At 42.0% G+C, this 21,929-nt stretch overlaps 42 non-coding genes across 42 annotated transcripts; 24 read left to right on the forward strand and 18 right to left on the reverse strand.

The window, feature by feature from the left end:
- The first annotated feature begins 292 nt into the window (after positions 1–292).
- On the forward strand, positions 293–364 carry trnae-cuc (transfer RNA glutamic acid (anticodon CUC)). Its single transcript has one exon. It is a non-coding gene; the product is annotated as a tRNA-Glu (tRNA).
- A 609-nt stretch (positions 365–973) lies between these two features.
- On the forward strand, positions 974–1,045 carry trnae-uuc (transfer RNA glutamic acid (anticodon UUC)). Its single transcript has one exon. It is a non-coding gene; the product is annotated as a tRNA-Glu (tRNA).
- A 313-nt stretch (positions 1,046–1,358) lies between these two features.
- Positions 1,359–1,429, reverse strand: trnag-gcc (transfer RNA glycine (anticodon GCC)). The gene has a single exon. It is a non-coding gene; the product is annotated as a tRNA-Gly (tRNA).
- A 462-nt stretch (positions 1,430–1,891) lies between these two features.
- On the forward strand, positions 1,892–1,963 carry trnae-cuc (transfer RNA glutamic acid (anticodon CUC)). The gene has a single exon. It is a non-coding gene; the product is annotated as a tRNA-Glu (tRNA).
- A 609-nt stretch (positions 1,964–2,572) lies between these two features.
- trnae-uuc (transfer RNA glutamic acid (anticodon UUC)) lies at positions 2,573–2,644 on the forward strand. The gene has a single exon. It is a non-coding gene; the product is annotated as a tRNA-Glu (tRNA).
- An 846-nt stretch (positions 2,645–3,490) lies between these two features.
- trnae-cuc (transfer RNA glutamic acid (anticodon CUC)) lies at positions 3,491–3,562 on the forward strand. Its single transcript has one exon. It is a non-coding gene; the product is annotated as a tRNA-Glu (tRNA).
- A 609-nt stretch (positions 3,563–4,171) lies between these two features.
- Positions 4,172–4,243, forward strand: trnae-uuc (transfer RNA glutamic acid (anticodon UUC)). Its single transcript has one exon. It is a non-coding gene; the product is annotated as a tRNA-Glu (tRNA).
- Positions 4,244–4,556: 313 nt separating this feature from the next.
- Positions 4,557–4,627, reverse strand: trnag-gcc (transfer RNA glycine (anticodon GCC)). Its single transcript has one exon. It is a non-coding gene; the product is annotated as a tRNA-Gly (tRNA).
- Positions 4,628–5,089: 462 nt separating this feature from the next.
- On the forward strand, positions 5,090–5,161 carry trnae-cuc (transfer RNA glutamic acid (anticodon CUC)). Its single transcript has one exon. It is a non-coding gene; the product is annotated as a tRNA-Glu (tRNA).
- Positions 5,162–5,505: 344 nt separating this feature from the next.
- On the reverse strand, positions 5,506–5,576 carry trnag-ucc (transfer RNA glycine (anticodon UCC)). Its single transcript has one exon. It is a non-coding gene; the product is annotated as a tRNA-Gly (tRNA).
- A 186-nt stretch (positions 5,577–5,762) lies between these two features.
- Positions 5,763–5,834, forward strand: trnae-uuc (transfer RNA glutamic acid (anticodon UUC)). The gene has a single exon. It is a non-coding gene; the product is annotated as a tRNA-Glu (tRNA).
- Positions 5,835–6,147: 313 nt separating this feature from the next.
- Positions 6,148–6,218, reverse strand: trnag-gcc (transfer RNA glycine (anticodon GCC)). Its single transcript has one exon. It is a non-coding gene; the product is annotated as a tRNA-Gly (tRNA).
- A 462-nt stretch (positions 6,219–6,680) lies between these two features.
- On the forward strand, positions 6,681–6,752 carry trnae-cuc (transfer RNA glutamic acid (anticodon CUC)). Its single transcript has one exon. It is a non-coding gene; the product is annotated as a tRNA-Glu (tRNA).
- A 344-nt stretch (positions 6,753–7,096) lies between these two features.
- On the reverse strand, positions 7,097–7,167 carry trnag-ucc (transfer RNA glycine (anticodon UCC)). Its single transcript has one exon. It is a non-coding gene; the product is annotated as a tRNA-Gly (tRNA).
- A 193-nt stretch (positions 7,168–7,360) lies between these two features.
- trnae-uuc (transfer RNA glutamic acid (anticodon UUC)) lies at positions 7,361–7,432 on the forward strand. Its single transcript has one exon. It is a non-coding gene; the product is annotated as a tRNA-Glu (tRNA).
- A 313-nt stretch (positions 7,433–7,745) lies between these two features.
- Positions 7,746–7,816, reverse strand: trnag-gcc (transfer RNA glycine (anticodon GCC)). The gene has a single exon. It is a non-coding gene; the product is annotated as a tRNA-Gly (tRNA).
- A 462-nt stretch (positions 7,817–8,278) lies between these two features.
- On the forward strand, positions 8,279–8,350 carry trnae-cuc (transfer RNA glutamic acid (anticodon CUC)). The gene has a single exon. It is a non-coding gene; the product is annotated as a tRNA-Glu (tRNA).
- Positions 8,351–8,694: 344 nt separating this feature from the next.
- On the reverse strand, positions 8,695–8,765 carry trnag-ucc (transfer RNA glycine (anticodon UCC)). The gene has a single exon. It is a non-coding gene; the product is annotated as a tRNA-Gly (tRNA).
- A 186-nt stretch (positions 8,766–8,951) lies between these two features.
- Positions 8,952–9,023, forward strand: trnae-uuc (transfer RNA glutamic acid (anticodon UUC)). Its single transcript has one exon. It is a non-coding gene; the product is annotated as a tRNA-Glu (tRNA).
- Positions 9,024–9,336: 313 nt separating this feature from the next.
- On the reverse strand, positions 9,337–9,407 carry trnag-gcc (transfer RNA glycine (anticodon GCC)). Its single transcript has one exon. It is a non-coding gene; the product is annotated as a tRNA-Gly (tRNA).
- A 462-nt stretch (positions 9,408–9,869) lies between these two features.
- On the forward strand, positions 9,870–9,941 carry trnae-cuc (transfer RNA glutamic acid (anticodon CUC)). Its single transcript has one exon. It is a non-coding gene; the product is annotated as a tRNA-Glu (tRNA).
- Positions 9,942–10,285: 344 nt separating this feature from the next.
- trnag-ucc (transfer RNA glycine (anticodon UCC)) lies at positions 10,286–10,356 on the reverse strand. Its single transcript has one exon. It is a non-coding gene; the product is annotated as a tRNA-Gly (tRNA).
- Positions 10,357–10,542: 186 nt separating this feature from the next.
- On the forward strand, positions 10,543–10,614 carry trnae-uuc (transfer RNA glutamic acid (anticodon UUC)). Its single transcript has one exon. It is a non-coding gene; the product is annotated as a tRNA-Glu (tRNA).
- A 313-nt stretch (positions 10,615–10,927) lies between these two features.
- trnag-gcc (transfer RNA glycine (anticodon GCC)) lies at positions 10,928–10,998 on the reverse strand. Its single transcript has one exon. It is a non-coding gene; the product is annotated as a tRNA-Gly (tRNA).
- A 462-nt stretch (positions 10,999–11,460) lies between these two features.
- Positions 11,461–11,532, forward strand: trnae-cuc (transfer RNA glutamic acid (anticodon CUC)). The gene has a single exon. It is a non-coding gene; the product is annotated as a tRNA-Glu (tRNA).
- Positions 11,533–11,877: 345 nt separating this feature from the next.
- On the reverse strand, positions 11,878–11,948 carry trnag-ucc (transfer RNA glycine (anticodon UCC)). The gene has a single exon. It is a non-coding gene; the product is annotated as a tRNA-Gly (tRNA).
- A 193-nt stretch (positions 11,949–12,141) lies between these two features.
- trnae-uuc (transfer RNA glutamic acid (anticodon UUC)) lies at positions 12,142–12,213 on the forward strand. The gene has a single exon. It is a non-coding gene; the product is annotated as a tRNA-Glu (tRNA).
- Positions 12,214–13,059: 846 nt separating this feature from the next.
- Positions 13,060–13,131, forward strand: trnae-cuc (transfer RNA glutamic acid (anticodon CUC)). The gene has a single exon. It is a non-coding gene; the product is annotated as a tRNA-Glu (tRNA).
- Positions 13,132–13,739: 608 nt separating this feature from the next.
- On the forward strand, positions 13,740–13,811 carry trnae-uuc (transfer RNA glutamic acid (anticodon UUC)). Its single transcript has one exon. It is a non-coding gene; the product is annotated as a tRNA-Glu (tRNA).
- A 313-nt stretch (positions 13,812–14,124) lies between these two features.
- Positions 14,125–14,195, reverse strand: trnag-gcc (transfer RNA glycine (anticodon GCC)). Its single transcript has one exon. It is a non-coding gene; the product is annotated as a tRNA-Gly (tRNA).
- An 879-nt stretch (positions 14,196–15,074) lies between these two features.
- Positions 15,075–15,145, reverse strand: trnag-ucc (transfer RNA glycine (anticodon UCC)). The gene has a single exon. It is a non-coding gene; the product is annotated as a tRNA-Gly (tRNA).
- Positions 15,146–15,723: 578 nt separating this feature from the next.
- trnag-gcc (transfer RNA glycine (anticodon GCC)) lies at positions 15,724–15,794 on the reverse strand. Its single transcript has one exon. It is a non-coding gene; the product is annotated as a tRNA-Gly (tRNA).
- Positions 15,795–16,256: 462 nt separating this feature from the next.
- trnae-cuc (transfer RNA glutamic acid (anticodon CUC)) lies at positions 16,257–16,328 on the forward strand. Its single transcript has one exon. It is a non-coding gene; the product is annotated as a tRNA-Glu (tRNA).
- Positions 16,329–16,673: 345 nt separating this feature from the next.
- Positions 16,674–16,744, reverse strand: trnag-ucc (transfer RNA glycine (anticodon UCC)). The gene has a single exon. It is a non-coding gene; the product is annotated as a tRNA-Gly (tRNA).
- Positions 16,745–16,937: 193 nt separating this feature from the next.
- Positions 16,938–17,009, forward strand: trnae-uuc (transfer RNA glutamic acid (anticodon UUC)). The gene has a single exon. It is a non-coding gene; the product is annotated as a tRNA-Glu (tRNA).
- An 846-nt stretch (positions 17,010–17,855) lies between these two features.
- Positions 17,856–17,927, forward strand: trnae-cuc (transfer RNA glutamic acid (anticodon CUC)). Its single transcript has one exon. It is a non-coding gene; the product is annotated as a tRNA-Glu (tRNA).
- Positions 17,928–18,272: 345 nt separating this feature from the next.
- On the reverse strand, positions 18,273–18,343 carry trnag-ucc (transfer RNA glycine (anticodon UCC)). The gene has a single exon. It is a non-coding gene; the product is annotated as a tRNA-Gly (tRNA).
- Positions 18,344–19,454: 1,111 nt separating this feature from the next.
- On the forward strand, positions 19,455–19,526 carry trnae-cuc (transfer RNA glutamic acid (anticodon CUC)). Its single transcript has one exon. It is a non-coding gene; the product is annotated as a tRNA-Glu (tRNA).
- Positions 19,527–19,871: 345 nt separating this feature from the next.
- Positions 19,872–19,942, reverse strand: trnag-ucc (transfer RNA glycine (anticodon UCC)). Its single transcript has one exon. It is a non-coding gene; the product is annotated as a tRNA-Gly (tRNA).
- A 193-nt stretch (positions 19,943–20,135) lies between these two features.
- trnae-uuc (transfer RNA glutamic acid (anticodon UUC)) lies at positions 20,136–20,207 on the forward strand. The gene has a single exon. It is a non-coding gene; the product is annotated as a tRNA-Glu (tRNA).
- An 846-nt stretch (positions 20,208–21,053) lies between these two features.
- On the forward strand, positions 21,054–21,125 carry trnae-cuc (transfer RNA glutamic acid (anticodon CUC)). Its single transcript has one exon. It is a non-coding gene; the product is annotated as a tRNA-Glu (tRNA).
- Positions 21,126–21,470: 345 nt separating this feature from the next.
- trnag-ucc (transfer RNA glycine (anticodon UCC)) lies at positions 21,471–21,541 on the reverse strand. Its single transcript has one exon. It is a non-coding gene; the product is annotated as a tRNA-Gly (tRNA).
- Between the last annotated feature and the right edge of the window lie 388 nt (positions 21,542–21,929).

The following is a 21,929-nucleotide window of genomic DNA, read 5'->3' on the forward strand; positions in this document are numbered from 1 at the left end:
CTATCAGCCCAGGAGTACTAGCAGCATGTGTGGGGCAGAGTTACCTGATCCATCTGGACATCTGTTTGACATTTTAAAGTAGACACATGTTGCAGTCAAGAAGACAAACATCCCAATGGCAGCAAGATGAACAACACAACAAACTGAAGAAATTTGCTACGGTAAAAATAAATGGGCACTGTTCCAAAAATCAGAAATATCTACAAGAAGGCCACATCAAAATTGCAGTCTTTTGCAACGTATGCTAATTCTTGTAGTCTGTTAAAAATGTTGTTTGCTTCATGCAGGAATTTCCCTGATGGTCTAATGGCTAGGATTTGGCGCTCTCACCGCCACGGTCCGGGTTCAATTCCCGGTCAGGGAATCCACCATGTTTAAAGGAGAACTCACCTGAAACCCTAGTTTAGCCTATGCACATAATGACACACATTATAAACCACTTTTCAATAGAGACTTATCTAAGACTTGAACCAACCTTGTCATTTGAACACATTCTAAACAAGGGATTCCAAGAGAAGCAAATATTTCTCAGCATTTGAATGATTTCTCTGGCAATATAGACATGAAGATGGAAAATTCGACACTTCAGTAGTGTGTGGGCTATGTTTTCCATGTCTTGGATCAACATTAGACATTACAGGTTGACATTTTACAGGTTTTATTTCAATAATATTTAGCATGAAGTTTAATTCTCAAAAACACTAATCAATGCATTGGCTGGGAATTGAACACAGGTCAACTGCTTGGAAGGCAGCTATGCTACCACTATACCGCCAATGCCCACTGTGTCAAAAGGACACCGCATTAGAACTAGAATGTCTAAGACTGTGCAAAGTTGTGCAAGGAAGAGTCCCCACATCCAGTCCAAGAACCCATCATTGTTGCACAGTAGCCCAAGCCATTCACCCGCCCAGCTATGACATCCCCTATGCTACCAATGCCGACTCTCTTGAAGCATTTCCACAGGAGAATTTCCCTGATGGTCTAATGGCTAGGATTTGGCGCTTTCACCGCCACGGTCCGGGTTCAATTCCCGGTCAGGGAATCCTCTATGTTCAAAAGGAAACTGGCATGAAACACTAGTTTAACCTACAATGACACACATCCTGAACCATTTTTCAAAGAGAGACCAACCTTGCGTGTTGACCACATCCTAAAGAAGATAACCCCATGAATGAAAGCATCTCTCAGCATTGAATGATTTCTCTTACAAGACGAAAACGCCAGCATTTCAGTAGTGTGAGCTAAGCTTTCCTTGTCATAGATCGACATTGGGCTTTTTACGTTGACACTCTACATGTTTTAATGAAATACTTTGACACAAGAAGGTTACTGAACATAACAAAAACAGCAATCAATGCATTGGCTGGGAATTGAACCCAGGTCAACTGCATGGCAAGCAGCTATGCTACCACTATACCACCAATGCCCACACAAGTGATGCTACCCCCACATTAAAGGTAGAATCTCCCAGCCTGTGCAAATTTCTGCAGGGAAGAGTTCCCGCCTCTAGTCCAAGAGCCCATCATTGTTGCACAGTGGCACAAGCCATTTACTTGCCCATGTATATGTTTATGCAGTAATTAATGTGCATTTGAACTATCAGCCCAGGAGTACTAGCAGCATGTGTGGGGCAGAGTTACCTGATCCATCTGGACATCTGTTTGACTTTTTAAAGTAGACACATGTTGCAGTCAAGAAGACAAACATCCCAATGGCAGCAAGATGAACAACACAACAAACTGAAGAAATTTGCTACGGTAAAAATAAATGGGCACTGTTCCAAAAATCAGAAATATCTACAAGAAGGCCACATCAAAATTGCAGTCTTTTGCAACGTATGCTAATTCTTGTAGTCTGTTAAAAATGTTGTTTGCTTCATGCAGGAATTTCCCTGATGGTCTAATGGCTAGGATTTGGCGCTCTCACCGCCACGGTCCGGGTTTAATTCCCGGTCAGGGAATCCACCATGTTTAAAGGAGAACTCACCTGAAACCCTAGTTTAGCCTATGCACATAATGACACACATTATAAACCACTTTTCAATAGAGACTTATCTAAGACTTGAACCAACCTTGTCATTTGAACACATTCTAAACAAGGGATTCCAAGAGAAGCAAATATTTCTCAGCATTTGAATGATTTCTCTGGCAATATAGACATGAAGATGGAAAATTCGACACTTCAGTAGTGTGTGGGCTATGTTTTCCATGTCTTGGATCAACATTAGACATTACAGGTTGACATTTTACAGGTTTTATTTCAATAATATTTAGCATGAAGTTTAATTCTCAAAAACACTAATCAATGCATTGGCTGGGAATTGAACACAGGTCAACTGCTTGGAAGGCAGCTATGCTACCACTATACCGCCAATGCCCACTGTGTCAAAAGGACACCGCATTAGAACTAGAATGTCTAAGACTGTGCAAAGTTGTGCAAGGAAGAGTCCCCACATCCAGTCCAAGAACCCATCATTGTTGCACAGTAGCCCAAGCCATTCACCCGCCCAGCTATGACATCCCCTATGCTACCAATGCCGACTCTCTTGAAGCATTTCCACAGGAGAATTTCCCTGATGGTCTAATGGCTAGGATTTGGCGCTTTCACCGCCACGGTCCGGGTTCAATTCCCGGTCAGGGAATCCTCTATGTTCAAAAGGAAACTGGCATGAAACACTAGTTTAACCTACAATGACACACATCCTGAACCATTTTTCAAAGAGAGACCAACCTTGCGTGTTGACCACATCCTAAAGAAGATAACCCCATGAATGAAAGCATCTCTCAGCATTGAATGATTTCTCTTACAAGACGAAAACGCCAGCATTTCAGTAGTGTGAGCTAAGCTTTCCTTGTCATAGATCGACATTGGGCTTTTTACGTTGACACTCTACATGTTTTAATGAAATACTTTGACACAAGAAGGTTACTGAACATAACAAAAACAGCAATCAATGCATTGGCTGGGAATTGAACCCAGGTCAACTGCATGGCAAGCAGCTATGCTACCACTATAACACCAATGCCCACACAAGTGATGCTACCCCCACATTAAAGGTAGAATCTCCCAGCCTGTGCAAATTTCTGCAGGGAAGAGTTCCCGCCTCTAGTCCAAGAGCCCATCATTGTTGCACAGTGGCACAAGCCATTTACTTGCCCATGTATATGTTTATGCAGTAATTAATGTGCATTTGAACTATCAGCCCAGGAGTACTAGCAGCATGTGTGGGGCAGAGTTACCTGATCCATATGGACATCTGTTTGACTTTTTAAAGTAGACACATGTTGCAGTCAAGAAGACAAACATCCCAATGGCAGCAAGATGAACAACACAACAAACTGAAGAAATTTGCTACGGTAAAAATAAATGGGCACTGTTCCAAAAATCAGAAATATCTACAAGAAGGCCACATCAAAATTGCAGTCTTTTGCAACGTATGCTAATTCTTGTAGTCTGTTAAAAATGTTGTTTGCTTCATGCAGGAATTTCCCTGATGGTCTAATGGCTAGGATTTGGCGCTCTCACCGCCACGGTCCGGGTTCAATTCCCGGTCAGGGAATCCACCATGTTTAAAGGAGAACTCACCTGAAACCCTAGTTTAGCCTATGCACATAATGACACACATTATAAACCACTTTTCAATAGAGACTTATCTAAGACTTGAACCAACCTTGTCATTTGAACACATTCTAAACAAGGGATTCCAAGAGAAGCAAATATTTCTCAGCATTTGAATGATTTCTCTGGCAATATAGACATGAAGATGGAAAATTCGACACTTCAGTAGTGTGTGGGCTATGTTTTCCATGTCTTGGATCAACATTAGACATTACAGGTTGACATTTTACAGGTTTTATTTCAATAATATTTAGCATGAAGTTTAATTCTCAAAAACACTAATCAATGCATTGGCTGGGAATTGAACACAGGTCAACTGCTTGGAAGGCAGCTATGCTACCACTATACCGCCAATGCCCACTGTGTCAAAAGGACACCGCATTAGAACTAGAATGTCTAAGACTGTGCAAAGTTGTGCAAGGAAGAGTCCCCACATCCAGTCCAAGAACCCATCATTGTTGCACAGTAGCCCAAGCCATTCACCCGCCCAGCTATGACATCCCCTATGCTACCAATGCCGACTCTCTTGAAGCATTTCCACAGGAGAATTTCCCTGATGGTCTAATGGCTAGGATTTGGCGCTTTCACCGCCACGGTCCGGGTTCAATTCCCGGTCAGGGAATCCTCTATGTTCAAAAGGAAACTGGCATGAAACACTAGTTTAACCTACAATGACACACATCCTGAACCATTTTTCAAAGAGAGACCAACCTTGCGTGTTGACCACATCCTAAAGAAGATAACCCCATGAATGAAAGCATCTCTCAGCATTGAATGATTTCTCTTACAAGACGAAAACGCCAGCATTTCAGTAGTGTGAGCTAAGCTTTCCTTGTCATAGATCGACATTGGGCTTTTTACGTTGACACTCTACATGTTTTAATGAATTACTTTGACACAAGAAGGTTACTGAACATAACAAAAACAGCAATCAATGCATTGGCTGGGAATTGAACCCAGGTCAACTGCATGGCAAGCAGCTATGCTACCACTATACCACCAATGCCCACACAAGTGATGCTACACCCACATTAAAGGTAGAATCTCCCAGCCTGTGCAAATTTCTGCAGGGAAGAGTTCCCGCCTCTAGTCCAAGAGCCCATCATTGTAGCACAGTGGCACAAGCCATTTACTTGCCCATGTATATGTTTATGCAGTAATTAATGTGCATTTGAACTATCAGCCCAGGAGTACAAGCAGCATGTGTGGGGCAGAGTTACCTGATCCATCTGGACATCTGTTTGACTTTTTAAAGTAGACACATGTTGCAGTCAAGAAGACAAACATCCCAATGGCAGCAAGATGAACAACACAACAAACTGAAGAAATTTGCTACGGTAAAAATAAATGGGCACTGTTCCAAAAATCAGAAATATCTACAACAAGGCCACATCAAAATTGCAGTCTTTTGCAACGTATGCTAATTCTTGTAGTCTGTTAAAAATGTTGTTTGCTTCATACAGGAATTTCCCTGATGGTCTAATGGCTAGGATTTGGCGCTCTCACCGCCACGGGCCGGGTTCAATTCCCGGTCAGGGAATCCACCATGTTTAAAGGAGAACTCACCTGAAACCCTAGTTTAGCCTATGCACATAATGACACACATTATAAACCAATTTTCAATAGAGATTGATCTAAGACTTGAACCAACCTTGTCATTTGAACACATTCTAAACAAGGGATTCCAAGAGAAGCAAACATTTCTCAGCATTGAATGATTTCTCTGGCAATATAGACATGAACATGGAAAATTCGACACTTCAGTAGTGTGTGGGCTATGTTTTCCATGTCTTGGATCAACATTAGACATTACAGCTTCACATTCTACAGGTTTTATTTCAATAATATTTAGCATGAAGTTTAATTCTCAAAAACACTAATCAATGCATTGGCTGGGAATTGAACCCAGGTCAACTGCTTGGAAGGCAGCTATGCTACCACTATACCACCAATGCGTCAAAAGGACACCGCATTAAAACTAGAATGTCTAAGACTGTGCAAAGTTGTGCAAGGAAGAGTCCCCACATCCAGTCCAAGAACCCATCATTGTTGCACAGTAGCCCAAGCCATTCACCCGCCCAGCTATGACATCCCCTATGCTACCAATGCCGACTCTCTTGAAGCATTTCCACAGGAGAATTTCCCTGATGGTCTAATGGCTAGGATTTGGCGCTTTCACCGCCACGGTCCGGGTTCAATTCCCGGTCAGGGAATCCTCTATGTTCAAAAGGAAACTGGCATGAAACACTAGTTTAACCTACAATGACACACATCCTGAACCATTTTTCAAAGAGAGACCAACCTTGCGTGTTGACCACATCCTAAAGAAGATAACCCAATGAATGAAAGCATCTCTCAGCATTGAATGATTTCTCTTACAAGACGAAAACGCCAGCATTTCAGTATTGTGAGCTAAGCTTTCCTTGTCATAGATCGATATTGGGCTTTTTACGTTGACACTCTACATGTTTTAATGAAATACTTTGACACAAGAAGGTTACTGAACATAACAAAAACAGCAATCAAAGCATTGGCTGGGAATTGAACCCAGGTCAACTGCATGGCAAGCAGCTATGCTACCACTATACCACCAATGCCCATGCAAGTGATGCTACCCCCACATTAAAGGTAGAATCTCCCAGCCTGTGCAAATTTCTGCAGGGAAGAGTTCCCGCCTCTAGTCCAAGAGCCCATCATTGTTGCACAGTGGCACAAGCCATTTACTTGCCCATGTATATGTTTATGCAGTAATTAATGTGCATTTGAACTATCAGCCCAGGAGTACTAGCAGCATGTGTGGGGCAGAGTTACCTGATCCATCTGGACATCTGTTTGACTTTTTAAAGTAGACACATGTTGCAGTCAAGAAGACAAACATCCCAATGGCAGCAAGATGAACAACACAACAAACTGAAGAAATTTGCTACGGTAAAAATAAATGGGCACTGTTCCAAAAATCAGAAATATCTACAAGAAGGCCACATCAAAATTGCAGTCTTTTGCAACGTATGCTAATTCTTGTAGTCTGTTAAAAATGTTGTTTGCTTCATGCAGGAATTTCCCTGATGGTCTAATGGCTAGGATTTGGCGCTCTCACCGCCACGGTCCGGGTTCAATTCCTGGTCAGGGAATCCACCATGTTTAAAGGAGAACTCACCTGAAACCCTAGTTTAGCCTATGCACATAATGACACACATTATAAACCACTTTTCAATAGAGACTGATCTAAGACTTGAACCAACCTTGTCATTTGAACACATTCTAAACAAGGGATTCCAAGAGAAGCAAACATTTCTCAGCATTGAATGATTTCTCTGGCAATATAGACATGAAGATGGAAAATTCGACACTTCAGTAGTGTGTGGGCTATGTTTTCCATGTCTTGGATCAACATCAGACATTACAGGTTGACATTCTACAGGTTTTATTTCAATAATATTTAGCATGAAGTTTAATTCTCAAAAACACTAATCAATGAATTGGCTGGGAATTGAACCCAGGTCAACTGCTTGGAAGGCAGCTATGCTACCACTATACCACCAATGCCCACTGTGTCAAAAGGACACTGTTTTAAAACTAGAATGTCTAAGACTGTGCAAAGTTGTGCAAGGAAGAGTCCCCACATCCAGTCCAAGAACCCATCATTGTTGCACAGTAGCCCAAGCCATTCACCCGCCCAGCTATGACATCCCCTATGCCACCAATGCCAACTCTCTTGAAGCATTTCCACAGGAGAATTTCCCTGATGGTCTAATGGCTAGGATTTGGCGCTTTCACCGCCACGGTCCGGGTTCAATTCCCGGTCAGGGAATCCTCTATGTTCAAAAGGAAACTGGCATGAAACACTAGTTTAACCTACAATGACACACATCCTGAACCATTTTTCAAAGAGAGACCAACCTTGCATGTTGACCACATCCTAAAGAAGATAACCCCATGAATGAAAGCATCTCTCAGCATTGAATGATTTCTCTTACAAGACGAAAACGCCAGCATTTCAGTAGTGTGAGCTAAGCTTTCCTTGTCATAGATCGACATTGGGCTTTTTACGTTGACACTCTACATGTTTTAATGAATTACTTTGACACAAGAAGGTTACTGAACATAACAAAAACAGCAATCAATGCATTGGCTGGGAATTGAACCCAGGTCAACTGCATGGCAAGCAGCTATGCTACCACTATACCACCAATGCCCACACAAGTGATGCTACCCCCACATTAAAGGTAGAATCTCCCAGCCTGTGCAAATTTCTGCAGGGAAGAGTTCCCGCCTCTAGTCCAAGAGCCCATCATTGTTGCACAGTGGCACAAGCCATTTACTTGCCCATGTATATGTTTATGCAGTAATTAATGTGCATTTGAACTATCAGCCCAGGAGTACTAGCAGCTTGTGTGGGGCAGAGTTACCTGATCCATCTGGACATCTGTTTGACTTTTTAAAGTAGACACATGTTGCAGTCAAGAAGACAAACATCCCAATGGCAGCAAGATGAACAACACAACAAACTGAAGAAATTTGCTACGGTAAAAATAAATGGGCACTGTTCCAAAAATCAGAAATATCTACAACAAGGCCACATCAAAATTGCAGTCTTTTGCAACGTATGCTAATTCTTGTAGTCTGTTAAAAATGTTGTTTGCTTCATGCAGGAATTTCCCTGATGGTCTAATGGCTAGGATTTGGCGCTCTCACCGCCACGGTCCGGGTTCAATTCCCGGTCAGGGAATCCACCATGTTTAAAGGAGAACTCACCTGAAACCCTAGTTTAGCCTATGCACATAATGACACACATTATAAACCAATTTTCAATAGAGACTGATCTAAGACTTGAACCAACCTTGTCATTTGAACACATTCTAAACAAGGGATTCCAAGAGAAGCAAACATTTCTCAGCATTGAATGATTTCTCTGGCAATATAGACATGAAGATGGAAAATTCGACACTTCAGTAGTGTGTGGGCTATGTTTTCCATGTCTTGGATCAACATTAGACATTACAGCTTCACATTCTACAGGTTTTATTTCAATAATATTTAGCATGAAGTTTAATTCTCAAAAACACTAATCAATGCATTGGCTGGGAATTGAACCCAGGTCAACTGCTTGGAAGGCAGCTATGCTACCACTATACCACCAATGCGTCAAAAGGACACCACATTAAAACTAGAATGTCTAAGACTGTGCAAAGTTGTGCAAGGAAGAGTCCCCACATCCAGTCCAAGAACCCATCATTGTTGCACAGTAGCCCAAGCCATTCACCCGCCCAGCTATGACATCCCCTATGCCACCAATGCCAACTCTCTTGAAGCATTTCCACAGGAGAATTTCCCTGATGGTCTAATGGCTAGGATTTGGCGCTTTCACCGCCACGGTCCGGGTTCAATTCCCGGTCAGGGAATCCTCTATGTTCAAAAGGAAACTGGCATGAAACACTAGTTTAACCTACAATGACACACATCCTGAACCATTTTTCAAAGAGAGACCAACCTTGCGTGTTGACCACATCCTAAAGAAGATAACCCCATGAATGAAAGCATCTCTCAGCATTGAATGATTTCTCTTACAAGACGAAAACGCCAGCATTTCAGTAGTGTGAGCTAAGCTTTCCTTGTCATAGATCGACATTGGGCTTTTTACGTTGACACTCTACATGTTTTAATGAAATACTTTGACACAAGAAGGTTACTGAACATAACAAAAACAGCAATCAATGCATTGGCTGGGAATTGAACCCAGGTCAACTGCATGGCAAGCAGCTATGCTACCACTATACCACCAATGCCCACACAAGTGATGCTACCCCCACATTAAAGGTAGAATCTCCCAGCCTGTGCAAATTTCTGCAGGGAAGAGTTCCCGCCTCTAGTCCAAGAGCCCATCATTGTTGCACAGTGGCACAAGCCATTTACTTGCCCATGTATATGTTTATGCAGTAATTAATGTGCATTTGAACTATCAGCCCAGGAGTACTAGCAGCATGTGTGGGGCAGAGTTACCTGATCCATCTGGACATCTGTTTGACTTTTTAAAGTAGACACATGTTGCAGTCAAGAAGACAAACATCCCAATGGCAGCAAGATGAACAACACAACAAACTGAAGAAATTTGCTACAATAAAAATAAATGGGCACTGTTCCAAAAATCAGAAATATCTACAACAAGGCCACATCAAAATTGCAGTCTTTTGCAACGTATGCTTATTCTTGTAGTCTGTTAAAAATGTTGTTTGCTTCATGCAGGCATTTCCCTGATGGTCTAATGGCTAGGATTTGGCGCTCTCACCGCCACGGTCCGGGTTCAATTCCCGGTCAGGGAATCCACCATGTTTAAAGGAGAACTCACCTGAAACCCTAGTTTAGCCTATGCACATAATGACACACATTATAAACCACTTTTCAATAGAGACTTATCTAAGACTTGAACCAACCTTGTCATTTGAACACATTCTAAACAAGGGATTCCAAGAGAAGCAAACATTTCTCAGCATTGAATGATTTCTCTGGCAATATAGACATGAAGATGGAAAATTCGACACTTCAGTAGTGTGTGGGCTATGTTTTCCATGTCTTGGATCAACATTAGACATTACAGCTTCACATTCTACAGGTTTTATTTCAATAATATTTAGCATGAAGTTTAATTCTCAAAAACACTAATCAATGCATTGGCTGGGAATTGAACCCAGGTCAACTGCTTGGAAGGCAGCTATGCTACCACTATACCACCAATGCGTCAAAAGGACACCACATTAAAACTAGAATGTCTAAGACTGTGCAAAGTTGTGCAAGGAAGAGTCCCCACATCCAGTCCAAGAACCCATCATTGTTGCACAGTAGCCCAAGCCATTCACCCGCCCAGCTATGACATCCCCTATGCCACCAATGCCAACTCTCTTGAAGCATTTCCACAGGAGAATTTCCCTGATGGTCTAATGGCTAGGATTTGGCGCTTTCACCGCCACGGTCCGGGTTCAATTCCCGGTCAGGGAATCCTCTATGTTCAAAAGGAAACTGGCATGAAACACTAGTTTAACCTACAATGACACACATCCTGAACCATTTTTCAAAGAGAGACCAACCTTGCGTGTTGACCACATCCTAAAGAAGATAACCCCATGAATGAAAGCATCTCTCAGCATTGAATGATTTCTCTTACAAGACGAAAACGCCAGCATTTCAGTAGTGTGAGCTAAGCTTTCCTTGTCATAGATCGACATTGGGCTTTTTACGTTGACACTCTACATGTTTTAATGAAATACTTTGACACAAGAAGGTTACTGAACATAACAAAAACAGCAATCAATGCATTGGCTGGGAATTGAACCCAGGTCAACTGCATGGCAAGCAGCTATGCTACCACTATACCACCAATGCCCACACAAGTGATGCTACCCCCACATTAAAGGTAGAATCTCCCAGCCTGTGCAAATTTCTGCAGGGAAGAGTTCCCGCCTCTAGTCCAAGAGCCCATCATTGTTGCACAGTGGCACAAGCCATTTACTTGCCCATGTATATGTTTATGCAGTAATTAATGTGCATTTGAACTATCAGCCCAGGAGTACTAGCAGCATGTGTGGGGCAGAGTTACCTGATCCATCTGGACATCTGTTTGACTTTTTAAAGTAGACACATGTTGCAGTCAAGAAGACAAACATCCCAATGGCAGCAAGATGAACAACACAACAAACTGAAGAAATTTGCTACAATAAAAATAAATGGGCACTGTTCCAAAAATCAGAAATATCTACAACAAGGCCACATCAAAATTGCAGTCTTTTGCAACGTATGCTTATTCTTGTAGTCTGTTAAAAATGTTGTTTGCTTCATGCAGGCATTTCCCTGATGGTCTAATGGCTAGGATTTGGCGCTCTCACCGCCACGGTCCGGGTTCAATTCCCGGTCAGGGAATCCACCATGTTTAAAGGAGAACTCACCTGAAACCCTAGTTTAGCCTATGCACATAATGACACACATTATAAACCACTTTTCAATAGAGACTTATCTAAGACTTGAACCAACCTTGTCATTTGAACACATTCTAAACAAGGGATTCCAAGAGAAGCAAATATTTCTCAGCATTTGAATGATTTCTCTGGCAATATAGACATGAAGATGGAAAATTCGACACTTCAGTAGTGTGTGGGCTATGTTTTCCATGTCTTGGATCAACATTAGACATTACAGGTTGACATTTTACAGGTTTTATTTCAATAATATTTAGCATGAAGTTTAATTCTCAAAAACTCTAATCAATGCATTGGCTGGGAATTGAACCCAGGTCAACTGCTTGGAAGGCAGCTATGCTACCACTATACCACCAATGCCCACTGTGTCAAAAGGACACCGCATTAAAACTAGAATGTCTAAGACTGTGCAAAGTTGTGCAAGGAAGAGTCCCCACATCCAGTCCAAGAACCCATCATTGTTGCACAGTAGCCCAAGCCATTCACCCGCCCAGCTATGACATCCCCTATGCTACCAATGCCAACTCTCTTGAAGCATTTCCACAGGAGAATTTCCCTGATGGTCTAATGGGTAGGATTTGGTGCTTTCACCGCCACGGTCCGGGTTCAATTCCCTGTCAGGGAATCCTCTATGTTCAAAAGGAAACTGGCATGAAACACTAGTTTAACCTACAATGACACACATCCTGAACCATTTTTCAAAGAGAGACCAACCTTGCGTGTTGACCACATCCTAAAGAAGATAACCCCGTGAATGAAAGCATCTCTCAGCATTGAATGATTTCTCTTACAAGACGAAAACGCCAGCATTTCAGTAATGTAGGCTAAGCTTTCCTTGTCATAGATCGACATTGGGCTTTTTACGTTGACACTCTACATGTTTTAATGAAATACTTTGACACAAGAAGGTTACTGAACATAACAAAAACAGCAATAAATGCATTGGCTTGGAATTGAACCCAGGTCAACTGCATGGCAAGCAGCTATGCTACCACTATACCACCAATGCCCACACAAGTGATGCTACCCCCACATTAAAGGTAGAATCTCCCAGCCTGTGCAAATTTCTGCAGGGAAGAGTTCCCGCCTCTAGTCCAAGAGCCCATCATTGTTGCACAGTGGCACAAGCCATTTACTTGCCCATGTATATGTTTATGCAGTAATTAATGTGCATTTGAACTATCAGCCCAGGAGTACTAGCAGCATGTGTGGGGCAGAGTTACCTGATCCATCTGGACATCTGTTTGACTTTTTAAAGTAGACACATGTTGCAGTCAAGAAGACAAACATCCCAATGGCAGCAAGATGAACAACACAACAAACTGAAGAAATTTGCTACAGTAAAAATAAATGGGCACTGTTCCAAAAACGAGAAATATCTACAAGAAGGCCACATCAAAATTGCAGTCTTTTGCAACGTTTGCTAATTCTTGTAGTCTGTTAAAAATGTTGTTTGCTTCATGCAGGAATTTCCCTGATGGTCTAATGGCTAGGATTTGGCGCTCTCACCGCCACGGTCCGGGTTCAATTCCCGGTCAGTGAATCCACCATGTTTAAAGGAGAACTCACCAGAAACCCTAGTTTAGCCTATGCACATAATGACACACATTATAAACCACTTTTCAATAGAGACTTATCTAAGACTTGAACCAACCTTGTCATTTGAACACATTCTAAACAAGGGATTCCAAGAGAAGCAAACATTTCTCAGCATTGAATGATTTCTCTGGCTATATAGACATGAAGATGGAAAATTCGACACTTCAGTAGTGTGTGGGCTATGTTTTCCATGTCTTGGATCAACATTAGACATTACAGGTTGACATTTTACAGGTTTTATTTCAATAATATTTAGCATGAAGTTTAATTCTCAAAAACACTAATCAATGCATTGGTTGGGAATTGAACCCAGGTCAACTGCTTGGAAGGCAGCTATGCTACCACTATTCCACCAATGCCCACTGTGTCAAAAGGACACCGCATTAAAACTAGAATGTCTAAGACTGTGCAAAGTTGTGCAAGGAAGAGTCCCCACATCCAGTCCAAGAACCCATCGTTGTTGCACAGTAGCCCAAGCCATTCACCCGCCCAGCTATGACATCCCCTATGCCACCAATGCCAACTCTCTTGAAGCATTTCCACAGGAGAATTTCCCTGATGGTCTAATGGCTAGGATTTGGCGCTTTCACCGCCACGGTCCGGGTTCAATTCCCGGTCAGGGAATCCTCTATGTTCAAAAGGAAACTGGCATGAAACACTAGTTTAACCTACAATGACACACATCCTGAACCATTTTTCAAAGAGAGACCAACCTTGCGTGTTGACCACATCCTAAAGAAGATAACCCCATGAATGAAAGCATCTCTCAGCATTGAATGATTTCTCTTACAAGACGAAAACGCCAGCATTTCAGTAGTGTGAGCTAAGCTTTCCTTGTCATAGATCGACATTGGGCTTTTTACGTTGACACTCTACATGTTTTAATGAAATACTTTGACACAAGAAGGTTACTGAACATAACAAAAACAGCAATCAATGCATTGGCTGGGAATTGAACCCAGGTCAACTGCATGGCAAGCAGCTATGCTACCACTATACCACCAATGCCCACACAAGTGATGCTACCCCCACATTAAAGGTAGAATCTCCCAGCCTGTGCAAATTTCTGCAGGGAAGAGTTCCCGCCTCTAGTCCAAGAGCCCATCATTGTTGCACAGTGGCACAAGCCATTTACTTGCCCATGTATATGTTTATGCAGTAATTAATGTGCATTTGAACTATCAGCCCAGGAGTACTAGCAGCATGTGTGGGGCAGAGTTACCTGATCCATCTGGACATCTGTTTGACTTTTTAAAGTAGACACATGTTGCAGTCAAGAAGACAAACATCCCAATGGCAGCAAGATGAACAACACAACAAACTGAAGAAATTTGCTACAGTAAAAATAAATGGGCACTGTTCCAAAAATCAGAAATATCTACAACAAGGCCACATCAAAATTGCAGTCTTTTGCAACGTATGCTTATTCTTGTAGTCTGTTAAAAATGTTGTTTGCTTCATGCAGGCATTTCCCTGATGGTCTAATGGCTAGGATTTGGCGCTCTCACCGCCACGGTCTGGATTCAATTCCCGGTCAGGGAATCCACCATGTTTAAAGGAGAACTCACCTAAAACCCTAGTTTAGCCTATGCACATAATGACACACATTATAAACCACTTTTCAATAGAGACTTATCTAAGACTTGAACCAACCTTGTCATTTGAACACATTCTAAACAAGGGATTCCAAGAGAAGCAAATATTTCTCAGCATTTGAATGATTTCTCTGGCAATATAGACATGAAGATGGAAAATTCGACACTTCAGTAGTGTGTGGGCTATGTTTTCCATGTCTTGGATCAACATTAGACATTACAGGTTGACATTTTACAGGTTTTATTTCAATAATATTTAGCATGAAGTTTAATTCTCAAAAACTCTAATCAATGCATTGGCTGGGAATTGAACCCAGGTCAACTGCTTGGAAGGCAGCTATGCTACCACTATACCACCAATGCCCACTGTGTCAAAAGGACACCGCATTAAAACTAGAATGTCTAAGACTGTGCAAAGTTGTGCAAGGAAGAGTCCCCACATCCAGTCCAAGAACCCATCATTGTTGCACAGTAGCCCAAGCCATTCACCCGCCCAGCTATGACATCCCCTATGCTACCAATGCCAACTCTCTTGAAGCATTTCCACAGGAGAATTTCCCTGATGGTCTAATGGCTAGGATTTGGTGCTTTCACTGACACGGTCCGGGTTCAATTCCCGGTCAGGGAATCCTCTATGTTCAAAAGGAAACTGGCATGAAACACTAGGTTAACCTACAATGACACAGATCCTGAACCATTTTTCAAAGAGAGAACAACCTTGCGTGTTGACCACATCCTAAAGAAGATAACCCAATGAATGAAAGCATCTCTCAGCATTGAATGATTTCTCTTGCAAGACGAAAACGCCAGCATTTCAGTAGTGTGAGCTAAGCTTTCCTTGTCATAGATCGACATTGGGCTTTTTACGTTGACACTCTACATGTTTTAATGAAATACTTTGACACAAGAAGGTTACTGAACATAACAAAAACAGCAATCAATGCATTGGCTGGGAATTGAACCCAGGTCAACTGCATGGCAAGCAGCTATGCTACCACTATACCACCAATGCCCACACAAGTGATGCTACCCCCACATTAAAGGTAGAATCTCCCAGCCTGTGCAAATTTCTGCAGGGAAGAGTTCCCGCCTCTAGTCCAAGAGCCCATCATTGTTGCACAGTGGCACAAGCCATTTACTTGCCCATGTATATGTTTATGCAGTAATTAATGTGCATTTGAACTATCAGCCCAGGAGTACTAGCAGCATGTGTGGGGCAGAGTTACCTGATCCATCTGGACATCTGTTTGACTTTTTAAAGTAGACACATGTTGCAGTCAAGAAGACAAACATCCCAATGGCAGCAAGATGAACAACACAACAAACTGAAGAAATTTGCTACAATAAAAATAAATGGGCACTGTTCCAAAAATCAGAAATATCTACAACAAGGCCACATCAAAATTGCAGTCTTTTGCAACGTATGCTTATTCTTGTAGTCTGTTAAAAATGTTGTTTGCTTCATGCAGGCATTTCCCTGATGGTCTAATGGCTAGGATTTGGCGCTCTCACCGCCACGGTCCGGGTTCAATTCCCGGTCAGGGAATCCACCATGTTTAAAGGAGAACTCACCTGAAACCCTAGTTTAGCCTATGCACATAATGACACACATTATAAACCACTTTTCAATAGAGACTTATCTAAGACTTGAACCAACCTTGTCATTTGAACACATTCTAAACAAGGGATTCCAAGAGAAGCAAATATTTCTCAGCATTTGAATGATTTCTCTGGCAATATAGACATGAAGATGGAAAATTCGACACTTCAGTAGTGTGTGGGCTATGTTTTCCATGTCTTGGATCAACATTAGACATTACAGGTTGACATTTTACAGGTTTTATTTCAATAATATTTAGCATGAAGTTTAATTCTCAAAAACTCTAATCAATGCATTGGCTGGGAATTGAACCCAGGTCAACTGCTTGGAAGGCAGCTATGCTACCACTATACCACCAATGCCCACTGTGTCAAAAGGACACCGCATTAAAACTAGAATGTCTAAGACTGTGCAAAGTTGTGCAAGGAAGAGTCCCCACATCCAGTCCAAGAACCCATCATTGTTGCACAGTAGCCCAAGCCATTCACCCGCCCAGCTATGACATCCCCTATGCTACCAATGCCAACTCTCTTGAAGCATTTCCACAGGAGAATTTCCCTGATGGTCTAATGGCTAGGATTTGGTGCTTTCACCGCCACGGTCCGGGTTCAATTCCCTGTCAGGGAATCCTCTATGTTCAAAAGGAAACTGGCATGAAACACTAGTTTAACCTACAATGACACACATCCTGAACCATTTTTCAAAGAGAGACCAACCTTGCGTGTTGACCACATCCTAAAGAAGATAACCCCGTGAATGAAAGCATCTCTCAGCATTGAATGATTTCTCTTACAAGACGAAAACGCCAGCATTTCAGTAATGTAGGCTAAGCTTTCCTTGTCATAGATCGACATTGGGCTTTTTACGTTGACACTCTACATGTTTTAATGAAATACTTTGACACAAGAAGGTTACTGAACATAACAAAAACAGCAATCAATGCATTGGCTGGGAATTGAACCCAGGTCAACGGCATGGCAAGCAGCTATGCTACCACTATACCACCAATGCCCACACAAGTGATGCTACCCCCACATTAAAGGTAGAATCTCCCAGCCTGTGCAAATTTCTGCAGGGAAGAGTTCCCGCCTCTAATCCAAGAGCCCATCATTGTTGCACAGTGGCACAAGCCATTTACTTGCCCATGTATATGTTTATGCAGTAATTAATGTGCATTTGAACTATCAGCCCAGGAGTACTAGCAGCATGTGTGGGGAAGAGTTACCTGATCCATCTGGACATCTGTTTGACTTTTTAAAGTAGACACATGTTGCAGTCAAGAAGACAAACATCCCAATGGCAGCAAGATGAACAACACAACAAACTGAAGAAATTTGCTACAGTAAAAATAAATGGGCACTGTTCCAAAAATCAGAAATATCTACAACAAGGCCACATCAAAATTGCAGTCTTTTGCAACGTATGCTAATTCTTGTAGTCTGTTAAAAATGTTGTTTGCTTCATGCAGGAATTTCCCTCATGGTCTAATGGCTAGGATTTGGCGCTCTCACCGCCACGGTCCGGGTTCAATTCCCGGTCAGGGAATCCACCATGTTTAAAGGAGAACTCACCTGAAACCCTAGTTTAGCCTATGCACATAATGACACACATTATAAACCACTTTTCAATAGAGACTTATCTAAGACTTGAACCAACCTTGTCATTTGAACACATTCTAAACAAGGGATTCCAAGAGAAGCAAATATTTCTCAGCATTTGAATGATTTCTCTGGCAATATAGACATGAAGATGGAAAATTCGACACTTCAGTAGTGTGTGGGCTATGTTTTCCATGTCTTGGATCAACATTAGACATTACAGGTTGACATTTTACAGGTTTTATTTCAATAATATTTAGCATGAAGTTTAATTCTGAAAAACACTAATCAATGCATTGGCTGGGAATTGAACCCAGGTCAACTGCTTGGAAGGCAGCTATGCTACCACTATACCACCAATGCCCACTGTGTCAAAAGGACACCGCATTAAAACTAGAATGTCTAAGACTGTGCAAAGTTGTGCAAGGAAGAGTCCCCACATCCAGTCCAAGAACCCATCATTGTTGCACAGTAGCCCAAGCCATTCACCCGCCCAGCTATGACATCCCCTATGCTACCAATGCCAACTCTCTTGAAGCATTTCCACAGGAGAATTTCCCTGATGGTCTAATGGCTAGGATTTGGCGCTTTCACCGACACGGTCCGGTTTCAATTCCCGGTCAGGGAATCCTCTATGTTCAAAAGGAAACTGATATGAAACACTAGTTTAACCTACAATGACACACATCCTGAACCATTTTTCAAAGAGAGACCAACCTTGCGTGTTGACCACATCCTAAAGAAGATAACCCAATGAATGAAAGCATCTCTCAGCATTGAATGATTTCTCTTACAAGACAAAAACGCCAGCATTTCAGTAGTGTGAGCTAAGCTTTCCTTGTCATAGATCGACATTGGGCTTTTTACGTTGACACTCTACATGTTTTAATGAAATACTTTGACACAAGAAGGTTACTGAACATAACAAAAACAGCAATCAATGCATTGGCTGGGAATTGAACCCAGGTCAACTGCATGGCAAGTGGCTATGCTACCACTATACCACCAATGCCCACACAAGTGATGCTACCCCCACATTAAAGGTAGAATCTCCCAGCCTGTGCAAATTTCTGCAGGGAAGAGTTCCCGCCTCTAGTCCAAGAGCCCATCAATGTTGCACAGTGGCACAAGCCATTTACTTGCCCATGTATATGTTTATGCAGTAATTAATGTGCATTTGAACTATCAGCCCAGGAGTACTAGCAGCATGTGTGGGGCAGAGTTACCTGATCCATCTGGACATCTGTTTGACTTTTTAAAGTAGACACATGTTGCAGTCAAGAAGACAAACATCCCAATGGCAGCAAGATGAACAACACAATAAACTGAAGAAATTTGCTACAGTAAAAATAAATGGGCACTGTTCCAAAAATCAGAAATATCTACAACAAGGCCACATCAAAATTGCAGTCTTTTGCAACGTATGCTAATTCTTGTAGTCTGTTAAAAATGTTGTTTGCTTCATGCAGGCATTTCCCTCATGGTCTAATGGCTAGGATTTGGCGCTCTCACCGCCACGGTCCGGGTTCAATTCCCGGTCAGGGAATCCACCATGTTTAAAGGAGAACTCACCTGAAACCCTAGTTTAGCCTATGCACATGATGACACACATTATAAACCACTTTTCAATAGAGACTTATCTATGACTTGAACCAACCTTGTCATTTGAACACATTCTAAACAAGGGATTCCAAGAGAAGCAAATATTTCTCAGCATTTGAATGATTTCTCTGGCAATATAGACATCAAGATGGAAAATTCGACACTTCAGTAGTGTGTGGGCTATGTTTTCCATGTCTTGGATCAACATTAGACATTACAGGTTGACATTTTACAGGTTTTATTTCAATAATATTTAGCATGAAGTTTAATTCTCAAAAACTCCAATCAATGCATTGGCTGGGAATTGAACCCAGGTCAACTGCTTGGAAGGCAGCTATGCTACCACTATACCACCAATGCCCACTGTGTCAAAAGGACACCGCATTAAAACTAGAATGTCTAAGACTGTGCAAAGTTGTGCAAGGAAGAGTCCCCACATCCAGTCCAAGAACCCATCATTGTTGCACAGTAGCCCAAGCCATTCACCCGCCCAGCTATGACATCCCCTATGCTACCAATGCCAACTCTCTTGAAGCATTTCCACAGGAGAATTTCCCTGATGGTCTAATGGCTAGGATTTGGTGCTTTCACCGCCACGGTCCGGGTTCAATTCCCGGTCAGCGAATCCTCTATGTTCAAAAGGAAACTGGCCAGAAACACTAGTTTAACCTACAATGACACACATCCTGAACCATTTTTCAAAGAGAGACCAACCTTGCGTGTTGACCACATCCTAAAGAAGATAACCCAATGAATGAAAGCATCTCTCAGCATTGAATGATTTCTCTTACAAGACGAAAACGCCAGCATTTCAGTAATGTAGGCTAAGCTTTCCTTGTCATAGATCGACATTGGGCTTTTTACGTTGACACTCTACATGTTTTAATGAAATACTTTGACACAAGAAGGTTACTGAACATAACAAAAACAGCAATCAATGCATTGGCTGGGAATTGAACCCAGGTCAACGGCATGGCAAGCAGCTATGCTACCACTATACCACCAATGCCCACACAAGTGATGCTACCCCCACATTAAAGGTAGAATCTCCCAGCCTGTGCAAATTTCTGCAGGGAAGAGTTCCCGCCTCTAATCCAAGAGCCCATCATTGTTGCACAGTGGCACAAGCCATTTACTTGCCCATGTATATGTTTATGCAGTAATTAATGTGCATTTGAACTATCAGCCCAGGAGTACTAGCAGCATGTGTGGGGAAGAGTTACCTGATCCATCTGGACATCTGTTTGACTTTTTAAAGTAGACACATGTTGCAGTCAAGAAGACAAACATCCCAATGGCAGCAAGATGAACAACACAACAAACTGAAGAAATTTGCTACAGTAAAAATAAATGGGCACTGTTCCAAAAATCAGAAATATCTACAACAAGGCCACATCAAAATTGCAGTCTTTTGCAACGTATGCTAATTCTTGTAGTCTGTTAAAAATGTTGTTTGCTTCATGCAGGAATTTCCCTCATGGTCTAATGGCTAGGATTTGGCGCTCTCACCGCCACGGTCCGGGTTCAATTCCCGGTCAGGGAATCCACCATGTTTAAAGGAGAACTCACCTGAAACCCTAGTTTAGCCTATGCACATAATGACACACATTATAAACCACTTTTCAATAGAGACTTATCTAAGACTTGAACCAACCTTGTCATTTGAACACATTCTAAACAAGGGATTCCAAGAGAAGCAAATATTTCTCAGCATTTGAATGATTTCTCTGGCAATATAGACATGAAGATGGAAAATTCGACACTTCAGTAGTGTGTGGGCTATGTTTTCCATGTCTTGGATCAACATTAGACATTACAGGTTGACATTTTACAGGTTTTATTTCAATAATATTTAGCATGAAGTTTAATTCTGAAAAACACTAATCAATGCATTGGCTGGGAATTGAACCCAGGTCAACTGCTTGGAAGGCAGCTATGCTACCACTATACCACCAATGCCCACTGTGTCAAAAGGACACCGCATTAAAACTAGAATGTCTAAGACTGTGCAAAGTTGTGCAAGGAAGAGTCCCCACATCCAGTCCAAGAACCCATCATTGTTGCACAGTAGCCCAAGCCATTCACCCGCCCAGCTATGACATCCCCTATGCTACCAATGCCAACTCTCTTGAAGCATTTCCACAGGAGAATTTCCCTGATGGTCTAATGGCTAGGATTTGGCGCTTTCACCGACACGGTCCGGTTTCAATTCCCGGTCAGGGAATCCTCTATGTTCAAAAGGAAACTGATATGAAACACTAGTTTAACCTACAATGACACACATCCTGAACCATTTTTCAAAGAGAGACCAACCTTGCGTGTTGACCACATCCTAAAGAAGATAACC

Source organism: Oryzias latipes, chromosome 1, assembly GCF_053564925.1.
Source record: "Oryzias latipes strain Hd-rR chromosome 1, Olatipes_Hd-rR_3.1".
In the NCBI taxonomy this organism is placed as follows: Eukaryota; Metazoa; Chordata; class Actinopteri; order Beloniformes; family Adrianichthyidae; genus Oryzias; species Oryzias latipes.